This window comes from Syngnathus floridae, chromosome 8 (assembly GCF_059516105.1).
Source record: "Syngnathus floridae isolate MCC-2025c chromosome 8, RoL_Sflo_1.0, whole genome shotgun sequence".
In the NCBI taxonomy this organism is placed as follows: domain Eukaryota; kingdom Metazoa; phylum Chordata; class Actinopteri; order Syngnathiformes; family Syngnathidae; genus Syngnathus; species Syngnathus floridae.
Genome location: NC_142420.1, coordinates 14,984,780 through 14,999,256, shown reverse-complemented (window position 1 = coordinate 14,999,256; position 14,477 = coordinate 14,984,780).

The following is a 14,477-nucleotide window of genomic DNA, read 5'->3' as shown; positions in this document are numbered from 1 at the left end:
AGTGTCATGAAGGAGGTCAGCAATCAAATTTTGACATAAGCAGCATTGTACCTCCCTTTCCTTACTGGCAAAATAATTGTTAAAACTGAGAAGATTCTATCAGCAGAAATTTAAGGGTTATTTAAAAAAAACTAAAAACCATAATGAAAAGTTAAAAAGAATTAGATAAGTAAAAAGACGTGTTCCTCACCTCCAAGGCCAATACCAAGAGCAAGTGTGAACACCATTATGATGCACATCGCAATTATCAACTCCATGCGACAGGCCAGTAGACTTTTCTTCCAGCCTTTCACCGAATCATCCTCTGTTGAAAGAAGAGTAAAGATACAAATTCAGACTTTAACCATCCATCCATCCATCCATCCATCCATCCATCCATCCATCCATCCATCCATCCATCCATCCATCCATCCATCCATCCATCCATCTTCTTCCGCTTATCCGGGGTCGGGTCGCAGGGGCAGCAGCTTTAGGAGGGACTCCCAGACTTCTCTCTCCCCTGCCACTTCATCCAGCTCACCCCGGGGGATCCCAAGGCGTTCCCAGGCCAGCTGAGAGACATAGTCTCTCCAGCGCGTCCTGGGTCGTCCCCGGGGTCTCCTACCGGTGGGACATGTCCGGAACACCTCCCTAGGGAGGTGTCCAGGAGGCATCCTGATAAGATGCCCGAGCCACCTCATCTGGCTCCTGTTAGGGTTTTCCAGGTTATCTTTATCATAGGATTATGTTGGAATGCAACAGGTAATAAATACCTTACCTTGTCCTCCTTATCACAAGGTCGTAAAACATCCCCTGACATGTTTAGACTAGAGGACAAGGGCTTTAGCCAGTGTACCCAAACCCCCACTCTGTTTCTCTTAATAAATATCCCATCGCAGGAACGAGGGTTCAGACTTCATTCTGGAGCGAGTGAACTCTCCACCTGCAGGTGTCCAAAAAGGACTTACTTGTCTCCCGTGTGGTTCTTGCAAGTAATAAGTAAGGAGTAAGTTGGAGTGAGCAAATCTCTAACAGCTCCTCTCAACTTTAACCAACTAAATAAAAAAAATAACACTCTCGTATTTTTTGTAAACAGCCAATTGTTTCAATCTAAAGCCCTTTTTGTACAAGCAAGAAATGTTACAAAGACACAGGTACTATTCAGGGCCATGTCAACTACAAACAAATAATTCACATTTGGCCCAATAAAGCACACTCTAATCTTAATTGGTGTCACCTACTGATTGGGGATTTTATAGAATATTTCAAATTCTGTCAGCATTGCTTGTTTATTCATCCATGTATTATTTGCTTTATTCAGGGTTGGGTCATGGGTCAAAGCCACGAGACCATCTGTGACTTTATTCACGTCTTACATTCTCTGACCAGATGAAACAGTCTCTTGCCAGTGCAAAGCAGTTTTCCATCATAGTTTGCAAGGCAGAATTTGCTTTTTGCACCTCACTGAGTCAACATTAAACAGAGAGAGGATCAAGATCTTAGTTGTCCCAAATAGATTTGCTGTGCAGTGACGCTCAAGTCACCCAATGTGGGTAATGGGAGTTCGAGGCACACCTCAGTGCTACCAATACTGTCAGTAATATCTGGTAAAAATGTCTCATATCTGAGAGGATTAGTCTGACTAAATGAGAAGCCATGGTATTTGTTAAGGTAATAACATTGACACATCTAGTATGTTTAACAATGGAAATTAAATGCTCAGGTGATCGACTCCTTTTTTCAGATGTTTGACTGGACTGCCGTGGCTCAAGCAGTAGAACAGGTCGTTCAGAAACAGAGGGACGTCGGTTCGAACTCAGCTCTGTCCGAGCCACATGCCGTTGTGTCCTTGGGCAAGACACTTAACACACTTTGCCTCAGGGACTACAAATGAAAAATAGACCTCGGGCTAATTCTAGTGTATCGACAGAAATGTTCATTGATATACACTGTCCCTGTCAAATAAACAACTAAAAATAAAATAATAATAAACTGCATTAATGCGGAGAACATCCGTTTTTGAACAATAAAATAGACCAGGGGTCGGCAACCCAAAATTTTCAAAGAGCCATATTGACACCCCCCCCCCAAAAAAAAAACATACCGGAGGTGAGTGAACGCTGGCGCGTATTGCTGCCGCTGCTCACTGGACATTTTTAATGTTTTAACGTTTTGCTTGATTTCCTGCAAAGTCTGCAGCAGATCACTAAACTTGGATGAATGTGGTACTCTTGGCTTTTCTGGGTCAACTCTCAAGCGGACTTGTTTGTTTGTAGCGTGTTTGCCTACACCGCTCAGCTGCTGCCTGTGTTGCTTTGCACCTGGTCGCTGCTTCGCTGGTCCGATCATCGTATTCCTGTCTAGGACGTGGATCATGCATATTAACAACCTCGCTGTGAGCTCCATGCTCTGATGGACTACCCTGTCTGCCATGATTCATCCAGTGTCAACCCAGATTCACTACACAAATGCGGAGCTTCGCCAACTCCAGCACTGCTGGTTTGCTCCCCCACCTACACTTCAACGCTTCCCGGACATCGTTCACCGTCACCACCGGAGATACATCCATCGTGGAGCTCGGCGCAACTACCACATCGATGACTCCACTGCCATAAACACCATTTGGTCCTCGACCCGTCGCCATCCACTGAGAAACATCAAAAGGAAGGTTGATTACAGTGTATTGGCTAGCCTAGCTAGGTTAGCTAATGCTTCCTGCTCGAACCAATACTGTGATGTCAAACTGGGACTATTTAACATCCGTTCCCTCACCAGCAAGGGACAGCACCTACAGGACCTGCTCCTTGACCGCAAGTTTGACTTTCTGTGTTTGACTGAAATGTGGCAGCATCCTGGTGACTTTTCTCAGTTAAATAATTCATGTCCACCCGGGTTTGTTTACATGTGCAAACCACGTCTCATCGGTCGAGGAGATCTTGCAATACTTCACCGTGAGACTTGAAAGGTCTCGTCTGTTTTAGTGCCAGAGACCAGTTCTTTTGAATCTGTGGCTCTGCAGCTAAATGGACCCACACCAATTATTTTAGCATAATATCTACCGCTCTGGAGGCGGGGCTCGAAGGCGAGCGACTGGTGGCCGGGCCTTCGCCCATGGGGCCCAGCCGTGCACAGCCCGAAAAGGAAACGTGGGACCCCCTTCCCAAGGGCTCACCACCTGTGGGAGGGGCCAAAGGGGTTGGGTGCAGTGTAAGCTGGGCGGCGGCCAAAAGCAGGGACCTTGGCGGTCTGATCCCCGGCTGCAGAAGCTGGCTCTTAGGACATGGAATGTCACCTCTCTGGCTGGAAATGAGCCCGAACTAGTGTGCGAGGCAAAAAAGTTCCGACTAGACATAGTCTTGCCTCCACACACAGTTTGGGTTCCGGCACAAGCCCTCTCGAGAGGGGCTGGACTCTCTTCCACTCTGGAGTTGCCCACGGTGAGAGGCGTTGAGCAGGTGTGGGTATACTTATTGGCCCCCGGCTGGGCGCTTGCACACTGGGGTTCACCTCGGTGAACGAGAGGGTAGCCTCCATCCGCCTTCGGGTGGGGGGACGGGTCCTGACTGTTGTTTGTGTCTATGCACCAAACGGCAGCTCAGAGTATCCAGCCTTTTTGGAGTCCTTGGAAGAAGTGCTGGAGAGTGCTCCATCTGGGGACTTTATTGTTCTACTGGGTGACTTCAATGCTCACGTGGGCGTGATTGGGAGGAACGCCCCCCCCCTGATCTGAACCCTAGCGGTGTTCTTTTATTGGACTTCTGTGCTCGACACGGATTGTCAATGATGAACACCATGTTCAAATATAAGGGTGTCCTTGTGTGCACTTGGCACCAGGACACCGTAGGCCGCAGTTCAATGATCGACTTTGTAGTTGTGTCATCGGATTTGCGGCCGCATGTTCTGGGCACTCGGGTGAAGAGAGGGGCGGAGCTGTCAACTGATCACCACCCGGTGGTGGGTGGGCTCTGATGGTGGGGGAAGATGCCGGTCCAACCTGGCAGACCCAAACATATTGTGAGGGTCTGCTGGGAACATCTGGCAGAATCCCCTGTCAGGAAGAGCTTCAACTCCCACCTCCGGCAGAGCTTTTCCTACGTTCCGGAGGAGGCGGGGGACATTGAGTCCGAGTGGACCATGTTACGTGCCTCCATTGTTGAGGCAGCCGATCACAGCTGTGGCCGTAAGGTGGTTGGTGCCTGTCGTGGCGGCAATCCCCGAACCCGCTGTCAAGCTGAAGAAGGAGTCCTACCGGGTCGTTTTGGCCTGCGGGACTCCGGAGGCAGCTGACAGGTACCGGATGGCCAAGCGGAACGCAGCTTCGGCCGTTGCTGAGGCAAAAAAAAATGGGCGTGGGAGGAGTTTGGCGAGGCCATGGAGAACAACTTCCGGACAGCTTCGAGGTAATTCTGGTCCACCATCCGGCGTCTCAGGAGGGGGAAGCAGTGCACCGTCAACTGTTTACAGTGGAGATGGCGTGCTGCTGACCTCAACTCGGGACGTCGTGAGTTGGTGGGGAGAGTACTTCGAAGACCTCCTCAATTGCACCGAAACGCCTTCCATTGTGGAAGCAGGGCCTGGAGACTCGGAGGTGGACTCTCCAATCCCTGGGGTCGAAGTCACTGAGGTAGGTAAAAAACTCCTCGGGGGCAAGAACCCGGGGGTGGATGAGATCCGCCCAGAGTTTTTAAAGGCTCTGGATGTTGTGGGGCTGTCATGGCTGACACGCCTCTACAGCATTGCACGGACATCGGCGACGGTGCCTCTGGATTGGAAGACCGGGGTAGTGGTTCCCCTCTTTAAGAAGGGGGACCGGAGGGTCCTCAGCCTCCCTGGTAAGGTCTATTCAGGGGTGCTGGAGAGGAGGGTCCGTCAGGAAGTTGAAGCTCGGATCCAGGAGGAACAGTGTGGCTTTCGTCCTGGCTGTGGAAGAGTGGACCAGCTCTACACCCTAGGCAGGATCCTCGAGAGGGCATGGGAGTTTGCCTAACCAGTCCACATGTGTTTTGTGGACTTGGAGAAGGCATTCAACCGTGTCCCTACGGGAAGTTCTGTGGAGGGTGCTTCAGGAGTACGGGGTGCCGAGCCAACTGATAAGGCCGGTTCGGTCCCTGTCTCACCGATGCCAGAGTTTGGTTCGCATTTCCGGCATTCAGTCGGACTCGTTCCCAGCGAGGGTTGGACTCCGCCAAGGCTGCCCTTTGTCACTGATTCTGTTCATAACTTTTATGGACAGAATTTCTAGGGGCAGCCGGGGCGTTGAGGGTGTCCGGTTTGGGGACCTCAGGATTGCGTCTCTGCTTTTTGTAGATGACGTGGTGCTGTTGGCTTCTTTAAGCCGTGATCTCCAGCTCTCACTGGGGTGGTTCGCAGCCGAGTGTGAAGCCGTCGGGTGAGGGTCAGCACCTCCAAATCCGAGTCCATGGTCCTCAGTCGGAAAAGGGTGGAATGTCCTCTCCGGATCGGGGATGAGATCGTGCCACAGGTGGAGGAGTTCAAGTATCTTGGGGTCTTCTTCACGAGTGAAGGGAGGATGGAGCACGAGATCGACAGGCGGATCGGTGTAGAGTCGGCAGTAATGCAGACTCTGTACCGGACCGCCGTGGTGAAGAGAGAGCTGAGCCAAAAGGCAAAGCTCTCAATTTACCGGTCAACCTACGCTTCTACCCTCACCTGTGGTCACGAGCTATGGGTCGTGACCAAAAGAATGAGATCCCGGATGCAAGGGGCCGAAATGAGTTTCCCCCACAGGGTGTCCGGGCTCTCCCTTAGAGATAAGGTGAGAAGCTCTGTCATCCGGGAGGGACTCAGAGCCGCTGCTCTCCACGTTGAGAGGAGCCAGATGAGGTGGGGAGGTGTTCCGGGCATATCCCACCGGTAGGAGACCTCGCGGCCGACCCAGGACGCGCTGGAGAGACTATGTCTCTCGGCTGGCCTGGGAACGCCTTGGGATCCCCCGGGATGAGCTGGATGAAGTGGCTGGGAGGGAAGTCTGGGAGTCTCTTCTAAAGCTGCTGCCCCCGCGACCCGACCCCGGATAAGCGGAAGAGGATGGATGGATGGATGGATCTACCGCCCACCCAAACCAATGGTTCACCCCACACTTTAGTAATGCATTCACCACATTCCTCACTCACATCTGCTCACGTTTATCCAACATCATTCTGCTAGGTGACTTAAATATCCACATGGACAACTCCAACACCATTCTTACTAAGGATTTTACCTTCTGCCTGGACAGCTTTGGACTTAAACAACACATTGATTTCCCCCACTCACACCAAAGGCCATATTTTAGATCTTGTCTGCTGCTCTGGTGTCACTCCTCTTAACTGCTCTTCTGTTGACCTGGGAACAGGCTTCTCTTTGTTAGTTTCTTTTAATCTTTGTCTCACTCTGTCCAAAATCAAACAGTTACATATCATATCCTTCCGCAATATCAAAAACATCAATTTAGCAGATTTCACCACAGCCATTGGCAGTGTCCCCACCATCACCCCCCCATACACCCCGGATCAGCTTGTTTCTACGTACGACACTAGACTACAAACTCTGCTAAACTCATTTGCCCCCCTCAAAACCCAAACTGTTTCTTTCCCCCACTCTGCTCCCTGGTTCTCCCCTCGTCTACGTCAACTGAAAGCGAAAGGACGACAGCTGGAGGGGCTTTCTTGCAAAACTGGACTCACGATTCATAAACTGTTGTACCATACTCACGTAATGCAATAAGGATGCAATTTCCTTCACAAGATCACACTATTTTGCAGAGAGAATTACAGCTGGTGCGGGGAACACCAAAGTCCTGTTCTCCATAATAAATAAGTCAACCCGCCTCCGTGACTCCCTCACCCCACACTCCTACTCCACTGATCACTGCAACACCCTGATGTCATTCTTTGACAATAAAATGGCCACTATCCACGAACAACTGACTCCTAATATATATGTCTAGCAGTTCATCTTCTTTCCTTCCTCATCCCACCCCCCTCTCTTTCCTGCTTCCAACTTCCCTCTGCTGCTGATCCATCTAAACTCATTTGAAATTTAAAGCCATCTACATGTCAACTTGACTTCCCTGGTCTTAGCCTCCCTCCCCTCTCCGCTCCTCCTGATTACTGCCATCATCAATTCTTCTCTCACCTCTGGTTCTGTCCCTCTATCTTTCAAATCTGCTGCAGTCGCACCAACTCTTAAAAAACCTGGCTTAGACCCCAATATCCTCAGTAACTTCCGTCCCATCTGCAAACTGGCATTTCTCTCCAAAAAAATAGAAAGTCACACATCCACACCCACCTCACTAATAATAATCTATACGAACAGTTCCAGTCTGGTTTTCGCCCTCAACACAGTCCAGAAACAGCCCTTATTAAAATCACCAGTGATCTCCCGATTGCAGCCGACTCTGGTTTCGTTTCCATACTCATTCTTCTTGATTTAAGTGCAGCTTTCGACACCATCTCTCACTCCATTCTCCTAGGAAGACTAGCCTCTATTGGACTGGTTGACACACCCCTGCACTGGTTTCACTCTTATCTATCCGGCCGTTCTCAATTTATCCAGTTAAAATCATTCACATCTCACCCCTTCCCCGTGTCCTCTGGTGTTCCCCAGGGTTCCGTCCTTGGTCCCTTCCTATTTATCATTTATCTCCTCCCACTTGGTCAGATTTTCTGTAAATATAACATTAATTTTCACTGTTACGCGGACGACACCCAGCTCTACGTCTCTTCCAAACCCCCTTCTAGCCTCCCACCCTCCTCCCTCAGTGCGTGCCTTCAAGAAATTAAATCCTGGTTCACCTCAAACTTCCTTAAACTAAACAGTGACAAAACGGAGGTAGTCCTCATAGGTTCCAAAGCTTCGCTCAACAAACAACCCCGTTCCACAGTCACCATTGACACCTCCTCGGTATCCCCTTCCCCTCAGGCAAAGAGCCTGTGTGTCGTCCTTGATAGCACCCTATAATTCAGCACCCACATAAACAACACTAACCGTTCTGCCTATTTTCACCTCTGTAACATTAATCGCCTCCGTTCATCATTGACCCCACACAGCGCTGCTATCCTAGTCCACTCTCTTGACACCTCTCGTCTGGATTATTGTAACTCCATCCTTGTCGGTCTCCCTCACAAACTCCTCCATAAATTGCAACTGGTCCAGAATGTTACTGCTCGCATTGTCACCGGAACCCCTATCTACCATTATATCACTCCCGTTCGACACCAACTTCAATGGCTCCCCATAAAAAAGCGCATTGATTATAATGTGATAGCAGGTGCCGTTTATGGATATTGGAACATTGAGCTACTAGTTGCTTGGCCGATAGTGTTGACTGTGGGTATCGAAGTTGCCATTGTTCCCGCATTCTCCGCATGTAACCCCTCTCGCTCGGCTTGCTGGAGTAGTAGCATTCCAACAGATCCTTATTCTCATATCTCGCCCATTTGTGTCTTGTTCCAGTAGCCCATTATACATATATATATATATATATATATATATATATATATATATATATATATATATATATATATATATATATATATATATATATATATATATATATATATATATTAGTGTTCATGTTTGTAAAACATTGAAAATATTATTTGGAAATAGTTTGTTCACTATTTTTAAGTAAATGGTGTTGCTGTTTATTAAGTATTTTTCAAAGCTTTTTACATCCCTTAATCTAAAGTGAGAACACTTTCTCATATAAAACAGCTTACTTCAAAATGTGTAACTAATTTACAAATTTACAAATAATCTTTTAATGTTTTCAAATGAGTTACTAAGCTTTTTACATAAAGAGACTTATATGAGTAAAATGACTTATGAGTAACATAAATGTGTGTGTGTGCCATCAGCATACAGGGCGTGTGATGCGTCAGTGCAGTAGTGTTGGAGTAGTAGTGCCTGTAGTTTGTGCATGCTGCATGCTGCCTCTGCTTGCCACTTTTCTGCTTTCAGCTACCGCCACCGGCTGGCCCTCTGTTTCCGGGGGTTAAAAGAGGAGCCGAGTGCTTAAGCCTCCTCAGCCAGTCCACAGCCTCTCCATTGCCAAGACTTGCACACGCCTCCTCGTGGCCACACACGGTAACTGGCACCTTGCGGTCCCAGGCTAAGTTGTGCAGGATCTCGGAGCAGCAGTGGGCCCCAGAGATGTGGCATGTAGGCCCACCAGCGTGTGGACACGCCCTACTGCCCATCAACCACTGTCCCAGCTGTGGGTAAACAGCTCCAGCTATGGGTAAATAGTGAAGACCTCAACGGTGGACCAGGCGGAGGATGATGGCTGACCTAAGGGGTGGCGTCACAACGGCTGGGAAGGCGGATGAAGGCAGAAAAGGGTCACCAGTCGTCTTGGTCTCCTTGCCACTGGACTCTGACCCTGATCTGTCAAGGACAGTGTGGTGACTGTCTGTGCACCAGTCTCCCCACTCTAAACAAAATCACGCACAGGTGTCTTTTTCAGGGAATCCACGTTACATAAAGTCCTGTGGCGACCAGTAAGTGTCAACGGGGGCAGGATTGTGAAGTCTGGAAGCCCCTAGTCACGAGCTGGCACATCAGGCGGTGTTAGATGATCGTTGGGCTCTTGGACTGAGGCAGAAGAGCTCTTTGGTAGCTGCATCCACGACTGAGCAGCCCTTTTTAGGATCCACTCTGCTCACCCCTGTGGGGGAAGGGGCTAGAAAAGGTGCCCTAAACATAGCCTGCCTCAAACCTCCCGACTGGATTACCGCGTTCAGAGGGATCACCAATATGCAGTAGAAAACACAGAAACATGAATTTTGGAGCATGGAATGTGAGCACACTAATGGACAGTGTAACCAGTGATAGGCCGGAAAGGAGAACCGCCATCATTGCCAGGGAACTGAGAAGATGCCGGATTGACATAGCTGCTCTTTCAGAAACCCGACGGGCAGAGGAAGGTCATCTGAAGGAGGAAAAGGGTGGATACACTTTCTTCTGGAAAGGAAAGGCCACAGATGAGCCTAGGATCCATGGGGTTGGTTTTGCCATCAAGAACCAACTGATCAGTCAGCTCTCTGAACTCCCTGTTGAAATCAGTGAGCGCCTGATGACCCTCCGTCTGGTGCTGGCCAACAACCAGACAGCAACAGTTCTTAGTGCTTATGCACCTACCCTTATTTCCGATGAGGACAAAAAAGAGGCCTTCTATGCCTATCTGGATGAGGTATTATCAAAACTCCCCAAGGAGGACAAGATTATTATATTGGGAGATTTCAATGCCAGAGTGGGCCGTGACCACCACCTCTGGAAGGGCACCATTGGAAAGGAAGGCATTGGAATCATCAACTCCAACGGGGTTTTGCTTCTTAGCAAATGTGCTCAATACGACCTTATAATCACCAATACCATCTTTCGCCAGAAGAACAAACTCAAAGGCTCATGGAGACACCCTCACTCTAAACAATGGCATCTTATTGACTATGTCATAGTCAGAGCCAGGGATCAGCGCAACGTGAGCATCACAAAAGCCATGATGGATTCAGAAGCCTGCTCGACAGATCACCGCCTGATACGATCCACAATGTCCATCAGACTCAAGAGGAAGAGGAGACTGCAAAAGAAGCTGAGCCGGCAAAGACTAAACCTTGAGACCCTGAATAAAACTGTCGCCCTGCAGCTGTTTCAGGCCTCTCTTGGAGAAAGCCTCAATCAGGAATACCCTGAGAACATTGACGAACACTGGAGCCTGCTCAAGTCTTCCATCCTCAACACCTGCAGTGCCACTCTCGGGTACAAGGCCAGAAAGCATCAGGACTGGTTTGATGAGAACGACACAGCGATAGAACAGCTCATCTCCAAGAAAAGGGAAACCTTTCGTGTCTGGCAAAATGACATCACCTGCACAGCAAAGAGACAGGCTCACTCCAGAGCCAAGGCTGACGTCCAGAGCCGGGTGAGAAAGATTAAAAACTCCTGATGGACAGAAAGGGCACTGGAAATCCAGAGTTTGGCAGACTCTGGTGACACCAGAGGCTTTTTTAATGCTACCAAGGCTGTCTACGGCCCAAGCCATCACGGCCAAAAAACCCTGCGCTCTAAAGACGGGCAGGAGCTGTTGAAGGACAATGAGTCCATAAACAACCGGTGGAGAGAGCACTTTCAGGAACTCCTCAACCGTGACAGCACAACTCAGTCAGATTTCCTCAATCACATCCCTCTGAGTCCCATCAGGGAAGACATGGGTGAAGCAGAGGTCGAAGATGCCATCAGGAGCCTGAAGAACAACAAGGCCTCTGGGCCAGATGGGATCCCAGCTGAGGTCCTAAAGGAAGGTGGACTAGAGCTCCAGCGCCACCTCCATTCCCTCTTTCTGAAGGTTTGGGAAAAATAAGTAGCACAGGGATGCTCTGATAGTGAGCATTTTAAGGAAAGGGGACAAAGCGGATTGTGGAAACTATAGGGGCAATTCGCTTCTTTCAACAGTTGGCAAAGTACTTGCTCGTGTTCTTGCCAACCGCCTACTGCCATTGTCTGAGGAAGTTCTCCCAGAATCGCAGTGAAGTTTTCGCCCAGCTAGAGGCACTGCAGACATGTTTTTTGCAACACGCCAACTCCAGGAGAAATGCCGTGAGCATAAAAAGCCTCTGTTCATGGCTTTCATAGACCTGACAAAGGCCTTTGACTCGGTGGATCGCCAGGCCCTATGGAGCATCTTTCTGAGGTATGGTTGCCCAGATAAATATGTCAGAATACGGCATTTATTACATGACGGAATGACAGCCACAGTGCTCAACAACAGCTCCTTGACTGAGCCTTTCACTATAGAGACAGGGGTCAAACAGGGATGCATCATTGCACCCACCCTGTTCTGTCTTCATTGCCGCCATACTCCACCTCATCAACGAAGAACTACCACACGGAATCCCAATTTGGTACATAACTGATGGCAGGCTCTTCAACCTTAACAGGTTCAAAGCCAAAACCAAGATCAGAACCACCACGGTTGTGGAGCTCCAGTACGCAGATGATAATGCCATTGCAGCACACTCTGCAGAAGACCTCCAGGGCATCCTGAACTCCTTCGCTAAGGCATACAGAGCCCTGGGTCTGACCGTGAACAAGAAGACCCAGGTGCTACATCAACCCCCACCCAACCAGCCATCTACTCCGCCCATCATAAATGTGGACAACACTGCGCTTGAATATGTTCACCACTTCCCCTACCTTGGCTGCCTTCTCTCCTCCAAAGCGGACATTGACTCTGAGGTCAACCATCGCCTGAGCTGTGCCAGTGGAGCGTATGCCAGACTCCGGAAAAGAGTCTTTGAAGACAGAGATCTCCGGGCTGACACCGAGCTCCTGGTTTACAAAGCTGTGGTTCTCCCCACCTTACTTTATGGGGCAGAATCATGGATAACCTACAGCAGGCACCTAACAACACCACCAGAGAACCTTGAGGAAAATATTCAGGATCAAATGGGAGGACAGACGCACAAACATCAGCGTTCTGGAGGAAGCCAGGATACTGAGCATCACCACATTAATAATGCAGCACCAACTCCGATGGACAGGACATCTCATCCGCATGGCTGACACCCGCGTCCCCAAACAGATGTTATACTCCCAGCTGGAGAGAGGTCCGCGAGCCCCGGGCGGGCAAAAGAAACGTTTTAAGGACAACCTCAAGACCAATCTCAAGAAAGTCCAAATAACATCTCAGGACTGGGAGCGCATCGCCTTGAACAGGAACTGCTGGAGGGCAGCGGTGCAAGAAGGTGCAGCACATCACGAAAAGGAACTCCGCTGTGTCGCAGAAACCAAACGACAACTCCGTAAGGAAAGACAAAAACAGGCTCCAGCACGACCACAACCCACCACCACTTTCCCCTGCCCACACTGCACAAAAATATGTGGATCCCGGATCGGCCTCTACGCCCACCTGCGGACCCACAAGTAGACGACCCTGAGAAGAAGACTCCCGAGTGACCGCCGATGATGATGATGACGATTTGCAAAGCTTTTTACATCCCTTAATCTAAAGTGAGGACACTTTCTCATATAAAATAGCTTACTTCAAAATGTGTAACTAACTTACAATTTTACAAATAATCTTTTAATGTTTTCAAATGCGTTACAAAGCATAAAAAGAGAGTATGTCTTACTCATTTACATTTATAAATGTGGTATTCATAAATGTGGTTCCTTCCTAATTATTTATGTTACTCATGTTTTACTAATGATTAACAACTTACATAATATAATATTAACAGACAATATCTTACTCATTTACAAACATTTGTATATGTTTCATTCATCATTAGTTATGTCACGTGCGGAATGGAGCAGGGCGACCAAATGTAGCTTGGACCAGGGTTTATTGAGGGAAAAGGGTGGTGGAGGAGAGGATGAGGGGAACAAACGAGCAGGAGAGCATGGTAGGACTAACTGACAGAAACAAACAGGAACCAGCAGGACAGGCTGACAGAGACATACTAACAGAGGTTTAACAGAACAGGCTAACAGACTAACAGAGGCAGACTAACAGAATAACAGAGGAGACAGACTAACAGAACGGGCTAACGGAGCTGACTGACAGGGGTAGCAACAGAACAGGCTAACAGTCGCTCAACAGAACAACAGAGGGGACAGACTAACACAACGACAGACTAAGAGAACGATCCGACAGGATCACACAGACGGGATTTGAATACAAGACTGGTAACGAGAGGCAGGTGACGGCAATTACAGTGATTACTGGTAGGACACAGGCGGGGAGGGGTGAGTGCACAGACGTGGGACAGAGACGCGAACGGAAACTATGACAACACCGACACACGAGGAGCGGAGACGAGACAAGTTAATTGTTTATGAAGTTTAGTTAATGCTTCATAAGAATATATTACTAATTTTTTATTAATTATTAACAACTTACATAATAAAATATTAACAGACAATATCTTACTCATTTACAAGCATTTGTAAATGTTATTTCGATGAGATTCATCATGTCTTCGTGATCATATAATCAAATTCTTTTGTTCAGACAAATAATATCGTCTGAACAAAAGAATTGCTGTTATTGTTTGTCCTTCGGATTTGAAGATGACCATTGACTTCAATCTAGATCGATGAGCAGGAATTGTGGGTCCGGTTGCGACTGTGAGGCCAATCTGGGCCCTGAAGGCTTGCGCACATGTGGGACACAGGTGGTGGGTGTAGTCGCTGTAATGGCAGCAGCACGGGCCTTGCAGTCGGCATGTTTTCTCTGTGTAGCGTCGGGTTTTGGCTGAACGAGCTCCAGTCGTGAGCATGCATCTCCCACCTGATGGTGTAGATGCTGAGGTCTCTGAAGAAAGCTTTCAGGCTAACTTTAAAGTGTTTCTTCTGTTCTCCCACAGTCCGTTTGCCCTGGTACAACAGCTGTTTCAGCAGTCGGCTGTCATGCATCCTCACGTGTCCAGTCCATCTGACCTGTGCTTTCTGTAAGAGCGTGTAGACCAGACATGGGCTTACTACGGCCCACGGGC